The sequence below is a fragment of the Ostrinia nubilalis genome, chromosome 8 (assembly GCF_963855985.1).
Source record: "Ostrinia nubilalis chromosome 8, ilOstNubi1.1, whole genome shotgun sequence".
NCBI lineage: Eukaryota > Metazoa > Arthropoda > Insecta > Lepidoptera > Crambidae > Ostrinia > Ostrinia nubilalis.
Genome location: NC_087095.1, coordinates 17,480,548 through 17,496,962, shown reverse-complemented (window position 1 = coordinate 17,496,962; position 16,415 = coordinate 17,480,548). Strand labels below are relative to the sequence as shown.

The 16,415-nt window shown below is 39.7% G+C and overlaps 1 protein-coding gene across 1 annotated transcript in view; it reads left to right on the top strand.

Moving 5' to 3' along the window:
• Nucleotides 1–5,745: 5,745 nt before the first annotated feature.
• The window catches only part of LOC135074087 (EGFR adapter protein-like), a 59,052-nt gene continuing 48,382 nt past the window's right edge, over nt 5,746–16,415 (top strand). Inside the window, exon 1 of the mRNA XM_063968392.1 lies at nt 5,746–5,948. The gene's annotated coding sequence lies outside the window, so the exon portion shown is untranslated. The remainder of the gene's footprint in view (nt 5,949–16,415) is intronic.

The window sequence follows — 16,415 nt, the reverse complement described above, 5'->3', positions numbered from 1 at the left end:
GAAAAGATATTTTATATGTCACTTATCTGGTTGCGTATCCCAAAAAAGCTACGTGGCTAGCGATGATCCGGTGACAAAATGCCCAATCGATCAACAGCGTGATCCGGTAATGGGCCGAGTGGAGTGACGCGCCGCTTTATTGGCCGCGGCGAATGCATCGGTCGCGGCGCGTGACACTCCCCGCAGTCGCACCAGATGGGACTTTTTGTGAAGTCATGCGCATTGGGCAAAAAAATTCGTGTATTTTTATTGATATGTCTACTTAAACATAATTTTGTGCTCTATGGATGTAGAAAAAGGTGTAATTTACAAATTGAATTTGTTTTATACTGTTAATTATGAAAAATCTAAAACGTTAAAATAGCGGTATCGTTATAGCCAATGAGCTGCTGTCATAGTGACATTGACGTATTGTCAATGTCACACGAGAACCAAACGTCAGAATAGAGGGACGCGCGGAGACGACTCCGCGCGCTTTTGTGCTAAGTGATGAATTGTATCTAAAATAAGGCAATATACTGTGAAAGTTAAGTATCCAGTGTTTTATTTATGAGAATAGATCGACCGGCCTCTAATAGTTCAGAAGTGAGATCTGAAACCTATGATAGTAACGTGATTTCAAAGTGTTCCAGGTGACCAATGTTTCGTGTTATTTGTCACGAATGTTATCACAAAACGCCCACGATTCTATGGTTATAATTGAATATGATGAAGAGAGAATGTCAAGGAAACCACGCTGACAAAGGTGTGAGATGCAGAAAAGTATTTAAGTACGAGAAATGATGGACGAAAATTATGAAGATACTCCCTCTGTAACTTGGCTTGTGGTCACGTAAGTGGTGAACAATTTGACTAACGATGGCCCCAGAGCAGGTACGATTCATTAATATTATCGATTATTCTAACAGCAACAATATTAACACGTTTCCTTTTTGAGCAAAATAATGCATGGAAGTGAATGATGCATCAAATGTTATAGGTATTGTCAGTCTTTACTGATAATGCCAGGAATGTGTGTGAAAGCTATGGTATGTGCTCACTTTAATTGCAATGCCTAATAAACTATTTTAGTAAATCAAATTAAATTGAACGGTGTTAATTTGTTCATGTTTACATTCTGCGAAGAATAACCTGTTGAGATTTAAAATCTACAAAGAATAGATAGAATATGGTCACATAAATTAATTAAGTTTGGTGATCATGCCCGAGTAACCTCTTGGCATTATTTTGAAGAAGAATTAATAATTAGTTTTATTCAAGTAAATTGAAGCTAAGGTCTGTGTTGTGTAAACCAGTTTTAGTATCATGATGTTTCTTTCTTGATGTTGAGCACTATAAGATGAGATAAAATCTATTAATTAGCTTAATTTGTAAATTGAAATTAAGTAAAGCAGCCAGTTATGCCGTTGAACATGTGGTGTATTTTTGGTACTCTTATAGTGATTGATACTTCAATTATTGGGAAACATTATTATTATTATGTTACATGATGCTATATTTTGAGTAAAGATAATGTTAATATTGAACTCTTCCAACTTATCAATTAATTTCTGCTGTCAGTAGTGATTTGGGTTGTATCACCAAAATTGAAAATTAGTGTGGGTGACCAAAATTTATCCAATTATGATATTACTTAAAAGATATAGAATGTGGTACATTTAACTTAAAGGGTATTCTTGTGTACCAGTCATTATTGTTGGTTATTCTCATATGGTGAAAATGATTTTAATCTTGAGGTTATTTATTAGCTGATTAATAAAAAGGTTACTGGTTGTAGCATGGTGAGTGTGCATATTTTTAGATTTGACTTGAGTTTTAGATGTGGTGACTTATCTGTCAGCGGGTTGGCCCTGTGGTGAGCAAATCAGTCAAGCACAATACCAGAGTGAAGCTTAACACTGAGCAAGGGTACTCCACATAAGTGATTTGGAGTTGGACAGAAGGTAATGCAATACAAAAGGCATCAGCTGTGATATTTGGTGAGTGAAAATGCAATACAAAAGGAATCAGCTGTGATATTTGGTGAGTTGAATTAATGTTTTATTGCAAGGGTTGGGCTGAGACTAGCAGTGCCACTGCGGCTTGATTGTTTAACTGTGCTTATTCTTGTCATTGGCATGAAATTGCATACAATTAACTTGAGTGTGAACAGATTTTAATAATTAATTAGCTACAGTCTACTGCTAGACTTTAGAACTTCCCAAAAGCCGCTAGCAGCCTTAAGCAAAAAGTTATTTAAAGTACTTGGGTATTTCTTGTGAATGCTTTGAGGATGGTAACTTCATTGAAGTATTTGCAATTGTGCTGTTACCTAAGATAATAACAAGAAGTTTATTTTGATAAAGTTGCATTTGTGTATGGAGCAACTTGGTGTTCACCCAAACACAATGTTAAGCATCAATATGTTTCACTTGCATTGTTTTGTTGTCAGTGATGATTTATGTAGTTGTGTTATTCATCTTAATATTTTGATAATGTTGTGGTTATGGGAATGGTTTGAAAATAATAATAATAATGTATATGATGTACTTGTTGATCATACACCAGTGGACATTGTCATTCTGCGTGAGATGTCCTGATATCTGTGTGAGGAGGACATGTGGCATGACATGACAAGCTATGTGGAATGGCCTAATCTGTTTGGGTTTAAAGTGAAAATGTGAAAAGAACCCTAACTAATCCCATGAATCATTTAGGATGATGACATTAGATGTACTGTATGATGGTGTATAGATGTACTGTATGATGATTTCTTGTGTCAGCAGAGCCGAAAGTACCTAGTCAGCGTGCAAAGGTGCGTGGAGTGCAGCGCGCCTAGCGGCGCCAGCTGCAGGTGCCCGCGCGTGGGCGGCGGTGGCGGCTCAAGCGCGGCGGGCCGCAGCGGCGCGACAGCCAGCTCGGTGCAGAGCGGCGTGGCGCGCGGCGTGGCTGGCACGCGGCTGCTCCTGCGGCGTGTCCAGCGGGTGCCACAAGCTGTGTGGTGTGGAACATGTCGTGATAATCTGTGTGGGACATGTCGTGACAGGCTGGTTGCGACATGTCGTGATAATCTGTGTGGGACATGTCGTGACAAGCTGGTTGCGACATGTCGTGATAATCTGTGTGGGACATGTCGTGACAGGCTGGTTGCGACATGTCGTGATAATCTGTGTGGGACATGTCGTGACAAGCTGGTTGCGACATGTCGTGATAATCTGTGTGGGACATGTCGTGACAGGCTGGTTGCGACATGTCGTGACAATCTGTGTGGAACATGTCAAGCTGTGTGGAACATGTCATTATAAGCTGTGGTCATGATGAGTAACGGAACGGCGTCAGCGGCTCGAGCGCGGAGGGCCGCAGCAGCGCGACGGCTAGCTCAGCGCGCACAGCGCGGGCGCTTCGGGCAGCAGCGCGGTCAGCGCGCGTGCTTCGGGCAGCAGCGCGCACAGCGCGGGCGCTTCGGGCAACAGCAGCGCGGTCAGCGCGCGTGCTTCGGGCAGCAGCGCGCACAGCGCGGGCGCTTCGGGCAACAGCAGCGCGGTCAGCGCGCGTGCTTCGGGCAGCAGCGCGCACAGCGCGGGCGCTTCGGGCAACAGCAGCGCGGTCAGCGCGCGTGCTTCGGGCAGCAGCGCGCACAGCGCGGGCGCTTCGGGCAACAGCAGCGCGGTCAGCGCGCGTGCTTCGGGCAGCAGCGCGCACAGCGCGGGCGCTTCGGGCAGCAGCGCGCACAGCGCGGGCGCTTCGGGCAACAGCAGCGCAGTCAGCGCGCGCGCTTCGGGCAGCAGCGCGCACAGCGCGGGCGCTTCGGGCAACAGCAGCGCGGTCAGCGCGCGCGCTTCGGGCAGCAGCGCGCACAGCGCGGGCGCTTCGGGCAACAGCAGCGCGGTCAGCGCGCGCGCTTCGGGCAGCAGCAGCGCGGCCGGCGCCAGCAGCGGCAACGGCTCGCGCTCGGCGCGCAGCAGGTCGCGCGCCAGCGAGTGCGCGGGCAGGCGGTGCAGCCGGGCGAGCCGGCGCGTCACGAGCGGCGCCAGCGCGGCGAGCGCTGCGTGGTGCGCGGCGCGGTCGGCGCAGCAGGAGTCCAGTAGGTGCCGCGCGTGGTGGAGCAGCAGGGCGCGCGTGTGGTGCGAATGGTGGTGGAGATGGCAGAGTGGACCTAGCAAGGTGCACAGCGGATCCCAATACGAGGCGTCAAGTGTGCCTTGAGTAGAGAAGACCTTCGAGGGCGAAGGAATTGCAGGAAGGCCGAACTGTTAATTATGAAAAATCTAAAACGTTAAAATAGCGGTATCGTTATAGCCAATGAGCTGCTGTCATAGTGACATTGACGTATTGTCAATGTCACACGAGAACCAAACGTCAGAATAGAGGGACGCGCGGAGACGACTCCGCGCGCTTTTGTGCTAAGTGATGAATTGTATCTAAAATAAGGCAATATACTGTGAAAGTTAAGTATCCAGTGTTTTATTTATGAGAATAGATCGACCGGCCTCTAATAATACTTATATTGTTTTCAATAAATGATTTCTCAGCATCAGCCGATATGTAGTCCTGAAATGGTGGTAGCGCATATAACTGCCCTAAAAAGGGCCTACATCATTTGAATTTGATGTGTTTATTCGTTTATAAAATGAAGTTTAATTTTAGAAAATTGATTAGACAAACAAATCATATCTTGTAACTTGTTAAGAAAGTCACGCTTTGCCCATCGAAATAGAAGTTCTCGCATGATAGCACCTCCAATTAAAAACGCTGCCCGAGGTCATGTTCAGCGCTATCGCTACGACTATCGCCTATCTAGATCTGACTGGGCAGACTTGTACTTTTTCTTTAACATTAGATTTCATGCGACACGTATTGGATGATTGGATCCATAAAAAATAAGAGGTTCTTATTTTTGATGAGATTTTGTAATTTCATTGACAGGCGCAGTTACTTTTAACACTAAACCGATGTCTGATCCCTTGATCCGATTAACGCGTTTATTTTGGGCAGACACTGACTCAGTGACAAGTTATAAATTGTGCTTGTAATCCTGCGCCATTGAGTAGACTAGTCGTCGATTTGATGTCGATTGTTCTTATTTCGGATTATTTGACGTGTTGTCGGTTTCTAAAAGTAAATGATACACATACCTACCTAAATGTCCGATCACATTTTCACTGAATCTTTAATAAGTAGGAGTAACTATGAAAATAAATATATTTTTATAGAGATTTTTTTTTAAAATAGCGGGAGCAAGCAAGGTTTGCTCAGTTCCATAAACCGCAGATGAATCGATCACGAGAGAGGCGAAGCCCCAGGACGCCGCCGCGGCCCGCGCCCGGCGCGCGGTTTGAGCTCGTGCGCATACCGCGGCGTGCGACCTTGCGCCCGCGCCGGCCGCCGCGTGCATTCCGGCCCTCACCAATACTCAACAACAATCCCGAGACGCTGTCGCTCGCTTTTAATTCATTTTGCTGGCCATAACTCCTCGCTACTGTCTCGTCAGCCCATTCACATGTCGTCGCGTGAATCAAACGCGAAACAAAAAAAACATCTGATGAATTACCGACCATTATGCTAATGTACGATTGAAATGACGGAGAATTCGAATCGAAAACCGCCGCTCTTCGATCATTAAGCTCGGGTCATCAACCGATCGCGTAGTGTGCAGAAAAGTTCGTCGCCTCATAAAATTAAAAAGAAAAAGAGCAACACACGACACAGGTGCGCGGGCGCTCGTGTTTCCCATTGTGCTCGCGCCACTTACCGTGAAGGCTTCGCCGTGGGACGAGTTCTCGCAGTCGCTTTTAAGCTCTCGGTGCACGCGCACGTCTCGCGTTGTTCCGTCACAATTTTCGGTTGACGAGTGCCTTATCGTGACGCAGTGACTGATTGATCGATTGTGAAGGTGTTACTCCGTGTGTAGTGGTGTGATTGACCGTTGGATACGAGCTATCGTAACAAATCGTGGGAGCTCACCTCTGGTATGCAACGCTTTGTACGATTGACCCGAGTTATGCCGGGAGAAATTCTTGTTTTATACATAGCTTCATATTGCCGGGTTTCTTCGACTGATCGGATTGTTAATTTAGGTATCGAGCAAAGTGGTTGGGTTATCTAAACTTATCTGCAAGTTGATTAAGCTCCTTTCATGTTCCCTCAGCCATGAATGAGCGCCGGCAAACAATACGGGGGTTGCCTTCGCCGCCAAAACACTTTGTCTACCTGATCTTTTAATTATTAGCTCTTTTGTATTTTTTGTCATCGTTTGTTTAACAGTTTTTGTCGGGAATTCTTTGTGTATATTCAAACTTTTATTTTCATTCCTTTTGTTTGGTACTACGTTATTGTACGTTAAACACAAGAACGGAAGATTATCCAATACTTTAACTTTATTTTCATCTCACAAAACATAGATAAATTATTATATGGCTTGCATATTACACGCAACTGCTTTTTAAGTGTTTATTGTTTGTTATTGTTATCACTGAATAAATTTATATTTATATTTTAAAGGTTAAGGTATTTATGTCTTAAAGTTTCTTTCATTCTTACAAAAGCTACATTTATACCTAGCAGTGCAATTAAAAAAAAAAACATTATTTTGTATTTCATTTTCTTTTCCTTCTCAAATCAATCATTTATTTTGACATAAATTATGATATTACTCGTATTTATTTATGCTAAGTATTTTTAAAGACCTCCATGGTTGTAAAAACTTTTTTGTGTCATCGCAATGGAACAGTAGCAGGATCCTATCCTGCCTCTGTTCCGCCATTGTCGGTTCCAAGTAAACTATTTATGTCTCGCGTACATCCCTTTCGGACTCCTTGTGTTTAGTTCTGGGAATAAACACCATGGTTACTACTGTAGTAGGCGTTGTGGGGTTATTAAAAACACTAGCAGTATTTTTTTAAGAATATTTAAATGAGAATATAGATTTGGTTTTGCTTAACGACGAGAGAGATTACTAAATAGTATTTTCTCATTGAAGTTTATTTTATTTTAGTATAATAAAAGGAGATGATGTTGGTTAGTGTATTTTAATTTTATTGATTTTGTGTTAAATAAATATTATCATCGAAGAAGAAAAATAGACTTTAAAATGTTCGTCACATTTCAACATTTTTTTACAAACTTTCAAGCCGAATGTATAATTTTATCTGAAGCTTAAAAGTCTCTGAAGCGTTTTGAACTTTGACCCAAAGAATAAGATTCCGCACCAACAGCCGTAACAAAACGTATTAATATTTGAACACGAAATGACGTCGTTTCCACTGCAGACGACTATAAACAATGGGGTAATAACAAAGTGGGTAACGATAAATAAATAAATAACGATACGGGACCGTTCCGGGCCCGCACGTGACGCGACTACGTGTGGCCCACGCGTAAGGGGCTGACGGGATGTGACGGTAGTTTGGGGTTATAATTGTGTAGTTTAGACAGTGATAGCTTATAATAATAACCACAGTTCACGCGTAGATTTGGCTACTACATACGTAATTAGTTTTTGCCCATGGTCACTTCCGTTGGTTTTTTGGCTATGACTGAATGAAAGTAGCGCGCAAATTTTTAATTGATTACCATTTATCCCTCTTATTAATAAAAAGTAACGCCTAGTATGAACCCTGGATATTTTATGACATTTCCCTAATAAATGTCAATTTAAGTCAGAGTTCAACTAGGATGTAACTTTAAGGAATAAAAATGAGTTTTGATAATTATGGCAAATTATTGATGCCTCCATACAAACTTTTATCTCCTGTGTCATTATCTTCATGAAAACACTGTGTGCTCACGCCGCGTCAAATAGAGCTTTAAAGCTTACTCTCTATTTCAGTCAATTTTTCCAAATCTATGTTGGCCTATCTAATCCTAGCTTTCCCAAATCACTCACATTCTCACGGACGAGTACACTTCCTCACTCGTGTCGTCAGCATTCCTATCCCAATTTACATGTCCCGCCACAATGGAGTGACGTCATCGCTTCCGTTGCTGGAGTGGCCGTGGTACCCAATTTGGGACCACTCCGAGTAACTAGCCTGAGTCACCGGAATAAACAAACGGGAAGATATTAATAGCACTAATTTACTGAATCGCCTTTTTAGCAATTCAAGTAGGATCACAAATAAGTGAAGTATATTTGTGATCCTCCCATTACTGATAGTTCTTACGCTTATTCGAAATTATGCGAGGTTCGATTTCCTTACTTAAGAATTCAGAATTCGTTTATTTTTTTTATCCACAACGAGGAAGCTCTTGGCCTGTATCTCACCTGATGGTAAGTGACGATCAGGCCGAAGGTGGAAGCGAGCTTCACCCGGAATCCTCAACCACGGAGGAACTGGCTATTTTACCTCTAACTGCCGGAACACAACAAAGCTTTTAACATTGTTGTTATGGCGACAGACTTAGGTAAGATGGTGGTAGCTAGCCAGGCGGACTTAAATACTATTACTGATAGAATCATTAAACATTATAATCCCTCATATTTTAATCATGAGCTGCAATATTTCTATGTAGCGACTGGGCCACATCTGTGCCTAAAATAAATAAACTGGGCTTGTACCAACAACACACATACAGTATGCACCACAAAGGCATCGCACTGCATCTTGGAACTCTTGATCCGGCTTACTCCCATACATTTTGGACAGCACTCTACACTCTACGTACTTTGTTGAGCTTTTAGTACGAGAAATTTGCATCAGCTTTCTTAGAGCGTTATGTAGAGCCTTTTACAAAAAACAGTACCGAGTTAGCAAGTATTAAGGCAAATTAGAAAACGGATAAAAATACTTAAATATGTAGATTGTAGTAGATAGTACATGCTTGGCTATTTTTGCCCCAGCGGGATTTGAATCCGTGACCGCAGATAGCATAGTATTCCTGTGCGCACACCATCAGGCCAGACACCGCTCTTAGTTATTGTAACCCAATCTCCGACTCACCCCACCGCAAGTCGCATTGCGTGTTCCGACCCAATAAATATCTAAGATAGCTTCGCATTTACATATTTTCGTCCGTCCGTCCGTAACAAATTGAGAAACGGCGGGAATCGAACCCGCAGCCGTCCATTAGTGCTAATTGACCACAACTGAATGCAAGTGTTAAATTAAATTAAACGTTTATCATGCGAGGTTCGATGGCAGGGCCGTAAATATTTGATTGAGATTATTTTCTCTTCAAAACGTAATAAATTGAAATACCAATAATGGTCGCAATAAAAAAGGTGCATCTATCGTGTGGATTTAAACCGAAAGCCATAGCCTTGGTGTCAGGCTTCGTGAGCATGCGTCTGATAAGCTCATCGGACATCGGTCAAGGAAAGCCATCGTTTTAAAACTAATGTTGATTAAAATTTGCAATATTGTAACTTTTAATTGAATTTCAAGTTATTTCTAGAGAACTACACCTGAAGCCCGTAGGCAACCATGTGAATAGAAACCGGTTTGAAGGCGTAGGTATACTGCTCTACTAAAGTACTACCTAATTATAAAACAAAGACATTCGTCATCTAATCATGCTAGTCATACTATTCCACAAGTCAACTTCATAAAATACCAAATTGTAAACTCTATACATAAAGACACAAGGGACTTAGCATTTTTAGACGTTACAAAGAATGCAATAACACGATAGAGCAGATAATGTCTGTTATAATGAGTGTACACTGTATTATTAAAATTTTCTTAAACATATTTTTATTCATGTCTTTCTTACATCAGTTTTAGATAATTTCCAACTGAAGCTAACCAGAACAAATGAAACACTTATCGCCTGAAAGCAAACTAGGTAAAGTTTGTTGCTAAGTGTGTTAGCTCGAGCCCAGACTCAGGCACAATGCAGCTTTATCTGCGCCTACCAACTCTCTGTATACAGTCTACACACGAAAAACCTATGTAAATTAACCTGCTCATAGATTTATTTTTTGCACAATTATTGCAAACCTTCAGATACGTAATCTGAAAGTTGTAACTGCTACTTTTATACATGGTTAAAATCACATCGAGTACCTATATCAATCTTCTTACTGGTTATCATAAAGATGTTTAACGTTTTGTTAAACAAATTCTGCATCCGAATTAAGAACTTCCTCCTTTTTATGCCGGTTAGAAAATAGTTTGTAGAATTACATAATATTTTTGACTAGGTTGTCTACTATTTATAAGTGCAATTAATATAGGTAACCAGACAGCTATCACACTATCCCTAAACTCTGTTCAACTTGTGAATGTATTATTTTCCTCTAAAAACTTTTTTAAAACACCATTGTAAAATTGTTTCCAACTGTACAGTCGTGTATCACGGAGTAACACGCGCTTCAAGCACACATCTCTAATAGACTAAGAGCTAGTGAACGCCAGACCTACGTTATTTTATAAAGGCTGAAAGTTTGTCAGCGCATGCTCCCAACATACCTAAGAATCATGGCCAAACATGAAGTTTGGGTCATGGTGGCTTTGGCAGACAGACGGTACTAAAGGTGTGTAAAATACCAAGTTAATTACGTCAAAGTATAAAGGCTGATTTTTTTATATTTCCTTCAAAATGTTATTAGAAATGACGTCATTAATTGACAGACACCTACCATGGTGGCAGCCCTTAGCCAGACACCTTAAAGTTCATGAAAATGTAGTCCTACTTACGTCATACTATAAAAGCTGATATTTACATAAAATATTTGAACTATCATTTGATGAAGTTTCCTCATCAGCCAGACACTTCTGATGGTTCCTTCGCCTTGCCAGACAGCTTTTAGGGTGGCTGAAAGTGCGAACGCGAGGCACTATAAATATTGTTTTTTGTACTTTTTCTTAAGTTATTTAAGTATTTGAGTCTGTAAATCATCATCTCATGTTGATGAGCTGATGATGGAAGGTAAGTACAAAACAAAATATTAACAATACATAAACAAAAGAAGTTGTATCAACTAACACAGAAGCTAAAAGCTCAGCCTACAGAGCTTATTTAATTGGAGGTATTTATTTAACGCGCGACTAACGCCGCGATTAATTAAGGCCGCCGTTGTTCCTCCGGGAACACGCCGATATTTCTCCCGCGGCAACTACACGACCACAAAATACATTTAAATGCAGTAAGCTTTTTCACAAATGGTATGCAATGTTTCCACTAAAACTGTGTAGAAATAATGCATGATGAAAAGAGCTTTTAATAAGTTTAGTGCTTAAGATTACAAGCCCAGTTAGCCTAGCTCATCTTGATTTCATCTTGATTACATCTTAAATCTTATGGCAGTAGGTGGCTTATTCCTGCCAGTTAATAAAGACATGCTTCTGGAAACGTAGTCTGGACTGTCAACAAAATTCAACCAATGATGTTCATTAGTGTAATCCTCTTCCCTCTTATTCTGAATCCTTACTGATATATTGTTTACGCAATAGCATTTAAAGAAACCAAAACATATTCAAACTTGATGCAAACTTTTGCTATTAGGATAATGCGTAGTTGTCACTTTGAGCCAAGTTTTGTTTTATTGTTTAAACTCGTTTGCCCGTGACATTTAATAAAAGTTTTGTCCTGAATTTTTTCGGAGATTTATTTTTATCTCAGAAGCGACGAGACAAAGTTAGATATATTAATTGGAATCTTATACTTAGCAACATGAAATTTTAAGTAGGTATTAAAAGTATATCAACCGGACACTGTACCAGAAAGAAACGAAACGAGTTTAACGTAAATTACACTTTCACTGTACTGGCACACTAAAAGTGCAAGTATTCCTAATGATATTTCGTAGCTTCGGTGTCCAATAATGTAAATTTTTAGTACGTAATAAGTATACGTGGTTAGAAAGGAAAGATATTGATTTATTCTACTCTTATAAAAACTATTTTACTTGCCCCTCTTGAAACTTCAAAGCAAAACAAAATATTAAGGAGTTTAACAAAAAATAATTCAATCACATTAGTCCCCCCAAAACTGCAAAACCCCTAAAAGAAAATTTCATTCAACATCAAAAGTCCCTCTTATCGAGCCATGCTCCGTCCATCCTATAAATCTTCTATGGACCGAGACATTGCGTTTAAACTAGGAAAAGGAAGATATCAATAAAGTGCTCCTTCAGATCAAAGAACCGACGGTAAAAATAAAGTTTACGGCTTCAAATATCCGTTACGGGAATATAAACACTGTATGAGTCTAAAAGGAATTCCAGATAAAGTTGTTCGGAAAGGTTACGTGTCACAAATAATGTTAGATGTTTCGGGAGGGTCACCATTTTTATACAGCAGATGTCTTAGGAAAACGGACAGATAATAAAATGGAATCGTGTTAGCTTGGGCAAGATACATTTTTTGATTTAGCAGAAAAATATGATGATGTAACAGGAATTTGACCAACTGTCTAGCTTCGAAATATAACCATCATCATCATTTGCAAATATAACCATAATCATCATTTGTAAATATTGTCTCGCATCAATGTCTTTTTCAGTTTGCTCGTAGAAAATTGCGAGAAACTATTCTACTCTCTCAAAACTCAATAAAAGTAACTTAATAATAACTTAAGATCCAATTTAAAAAAAACATTGATCCTGGAAGCAAAATACCCGTTTAATAAAAACTTCGACTGCCTCAAAATAGCTAAACTTGACAATGGAAAATGACAAAAATAGTCGTACCAATACAATTGAAACTCACATCTCTATTCTAACCGCACGCGCGCGGGAAAGTAAGAAGTAAGTAGCCAAAATCACACGCGTTAGCGTTCATTAGTAAGCATTCTCATTGAGCGTGGGGTTAACTCGTTACTTCGAGATATTGAGCCGGTATTTAAAGCAAAAGGGTCGGTTCACAATTACGACTCAATCTATTGCCATCATGTTATATGTATAACAGTAAAAAATATAAAGCAGAGCATATTACCAAGATTTTCTTTTTCAACCTTTTCGGTATGTTTTCAACTAACAAAGAAGTTGGTTTTATCTGCATGAAACAAACTGTTCACACTCCTCTACTCCAATGTTTAAAAAGAAATTTACCCTTTGTTCAAAAGTACGTTTCAGCTGATCTGCTGAAACTTGAGCATCAAAACACATTTTTCCATGTTGAACATTGTCGTATTATTTTCCATTCAAAACAGTTTCTTACATAGTTGGATACGAACAAACTTCGAAACTTCAGCACTTTCACACAGCGATTGTGAACGCGCGCCAGCCCCGACTGAAGAACGTTAAAACGGCACGTGACGCGCCGAACATCTCATTCTGAGCTCCGTCTCCAGGGACCGAAACGAATTACTGGGATTACTTCAGCGTTAATGAGACTGTGCGAAAGTTACGAAATCACGACTCTAACTAATAACTAACGAAAAAGGACAAATTTCCAGCAGCAACTCAAATGGACACAAATTATTATTCGCAATGTTTCTCTGCGGGACGCAATTATCATTAAACTAGCTGACCCGGCGAACTTTGTTCCGCCTTAATGGCAATAAATAAGCAGACTTTTTTTTTAAATTTCGAACGGGATAAAAAGTATCCTATGTCCTTCTCCTGGCTCTAAACTACCTCCCTGACAATTTTCAGCTAAATCGGTTCAGCCGTTCTTGAGTTATAAGTGGAGTAACTAACACGACTTTCTTTTATATATATAGATTAAATATGTAGTTATGAAATGGTTCAGTACTTTTGGCCAAATATTACTTTGTATGATTCCTGGTACTACGAACTCAGTTTTAGCTACAACTTTGTGCTGTAGTTGTGCTGGCAATGCTTTTTGGAACTCTCTGTAAGTATATACCTTACCTAATATTACTTGTGATTTGACTTAACGTCCACTGAAATTGAGGATTGCTTCTATGTAGGCGATTCGAACCATGATGACATCAAAGAGAACTTATTAATATAATTTCCACTTTTCCCTCATACATATAAAACGAAAACATTATCATAGGCAGCCTCCCGTCCAGTCCCCAGATATCCAGTAATTACATCTTGAAGTATCGGTTACACACTACTTGTTGCAGCGCCCCCTGTGGGCATAAATTGCCAACCACGCTGCTACCTCCACTGGCAGATTTATTTAAGTGCAAATTATAAGAAATCCCGCTCGGACACTAACATGTAGCGAAAACTAAATAGTAGTAGTAATTTAAAATATGTTCAAAGAACAGACAGAAACATTAGAAACCCGATCCTGAAAATGGTGTTACTACCCTAGAAGTGTGAAGGTATCATTAGAAATTTTATTTTCAAGTAGGCGATTTGAAATAAAAAATTGCGACACTTGCATTTTTATCAAGAAACTGTTTGATAGTTTGTCCACGCCGCAGCAACCCGTAAGTGCGGGCGTGGGCTGAATAGACCACTCGGATCATATCTCCATTTAATTACTTAATTAGGCATGCGGCCCTCGTGCATACCACGCGATGTACGACTGTTTATCTGGACGTCTGCCTATTGATATGATAAATTAATCCTTGTAATGGGCTAATATAAATCATGGATGATGAAATACATTTCAAAAATATTCCTTGAAGCAATATTTAATGTTATTTTATCTTCTTTAAGGATGAATATTAACAACAGAACAGCCTTCGATTTCGTAAGCATAATTATTTTTGATATGACAGCTCATAATTTGGTAAAAAAATAAAAAGCAGCAAAATTTTGGCGCCGCTAATTCCATGTAAATTTTAATATGTAAAGACCTTCAAACATTTGTAATTCATGTCAGTAATCAAAAGCTGAATTAATCATTAAAAATTAAAAAGGCATTTTATGTTGGCTTAGGCTATCTCGCTGTCACATGTGCAAATGAAAAGGGGTGAGCTAAGGCATTAACAGCGTTAATGTTAATGTATTAAAAGCTAAATTACGTATGCAAATGAGTTACTGACGGACTCGTGGAATAACCTTAAGGCAACCGATATTTATAATGTAACATTAATATTAAGACTTTACTACTGGCTATAAATTTAAGAGGCTTAATAAGTTTTGATATAAAAGAGTTATAGTCTGCAACTGCTGTTAGTGCATAGCATTTACAGTTTTTACAGTTTACCATAAATAACAAAGTATTTGTTTATTTATATCCATACTAAAATAATAATAAGACGAACAGGTTAGTTTTTTTTTAAATACATAAACTCTAAATAATTGATGTAACTCAGCTCCTACGAAAATCTAATATCGAAACTAGTAAAAAACGGCAGATACCTACTTTAGAATGCCGTGAAATTATAATAAACATCTTGATAAGATAGTGTTACAAATTTATCACAATCGAGCGTGACAATGTGGGAGAGTGACACAAAAGAAAACGAGTTTTTGTACAAATACGTCCAAAATACCGCGCGACCCACGCGCCGCGCCGCTGTGACGTATGACGGGTTAAATAAAATTGGGACAACATGTCCCCGAAGAGAAAAAGTGACACTGTCTCTTTAGTTATATGATTCAGTTTCATAAAGATACAATTTTCTAAACTAGATCATATTGTAATAGTAAAATTAATGTTTTCTTGATTTTGTTTCGATTTGTTCTTACATCTTAGCGCCTGAGGCATGAAATGGTAGAGATAAACAGAGTGACGACGCCTAAATATTAGTAGTAAATGTTTGTTCATTTTCCTTCAGCCGGATAACTTTTCACTTGATGTGTTCATTATTTATGCAAAACAAACGTAATCCGCCGCAAATAAACGAACGTGTGAGAATTGATACGAGGGGTTCGTCACGACTCACTGTAAGCGATAAAAGCCTTGAATTTTAAAGTTTGACATTTATAAACAGACATGGTTTTGTTTTTGTTGCAAAGAGTAAATCAGATAAATTAAGTTTCTGCATAGGTAATATTAAAATTGTGTGAAACGTACTTTATACCAGTATTTTGATTAAAGTTATTTCGATACGGGCAGATGAACGAACACAACGAAATGCAAGTTAATTATGACATTAATGCAAAAATAATAGAAAAAATATCTAAGTTTCAGGGCTTTTTCAGTTTATGATAATAAAAACCTACATGCATCATCATCATCATCATCATCAAGTCATTTAGTCTCCACTGCAGGAGCTCGACCCTTTCTAATGTGCCAGAGGCAAATGGGGGATTTGACCAGTCACACACTCCCCACGCTGGCCAGAGGGGTTGAGGAGGGATTCATAACTTGAAACATGTGTACCAAATCGCTGCACCTACGACCGCACCCGAATAATAGTTTCACGCGTATTTGTTTACGCGGGGCCGCGGGGAAAGCTGGCTTAGTAAGGCGAAGCCTACAACGGCTTGCGCTTTTATCAGGCCTTTGGATCTCGGGCTTAACTGTACTGAAATAACCTTTATTTTGCGGAGGAATGCTTTTCAAGTTATAGAGGATTGTTATTCGTAATTATGACGAATGTGTTTAATAAAATTCTCGTTAAAAATCAACATTTACGTATAAATCTCGTTGATATTTAGAGAATGATTTGTACGGACGACG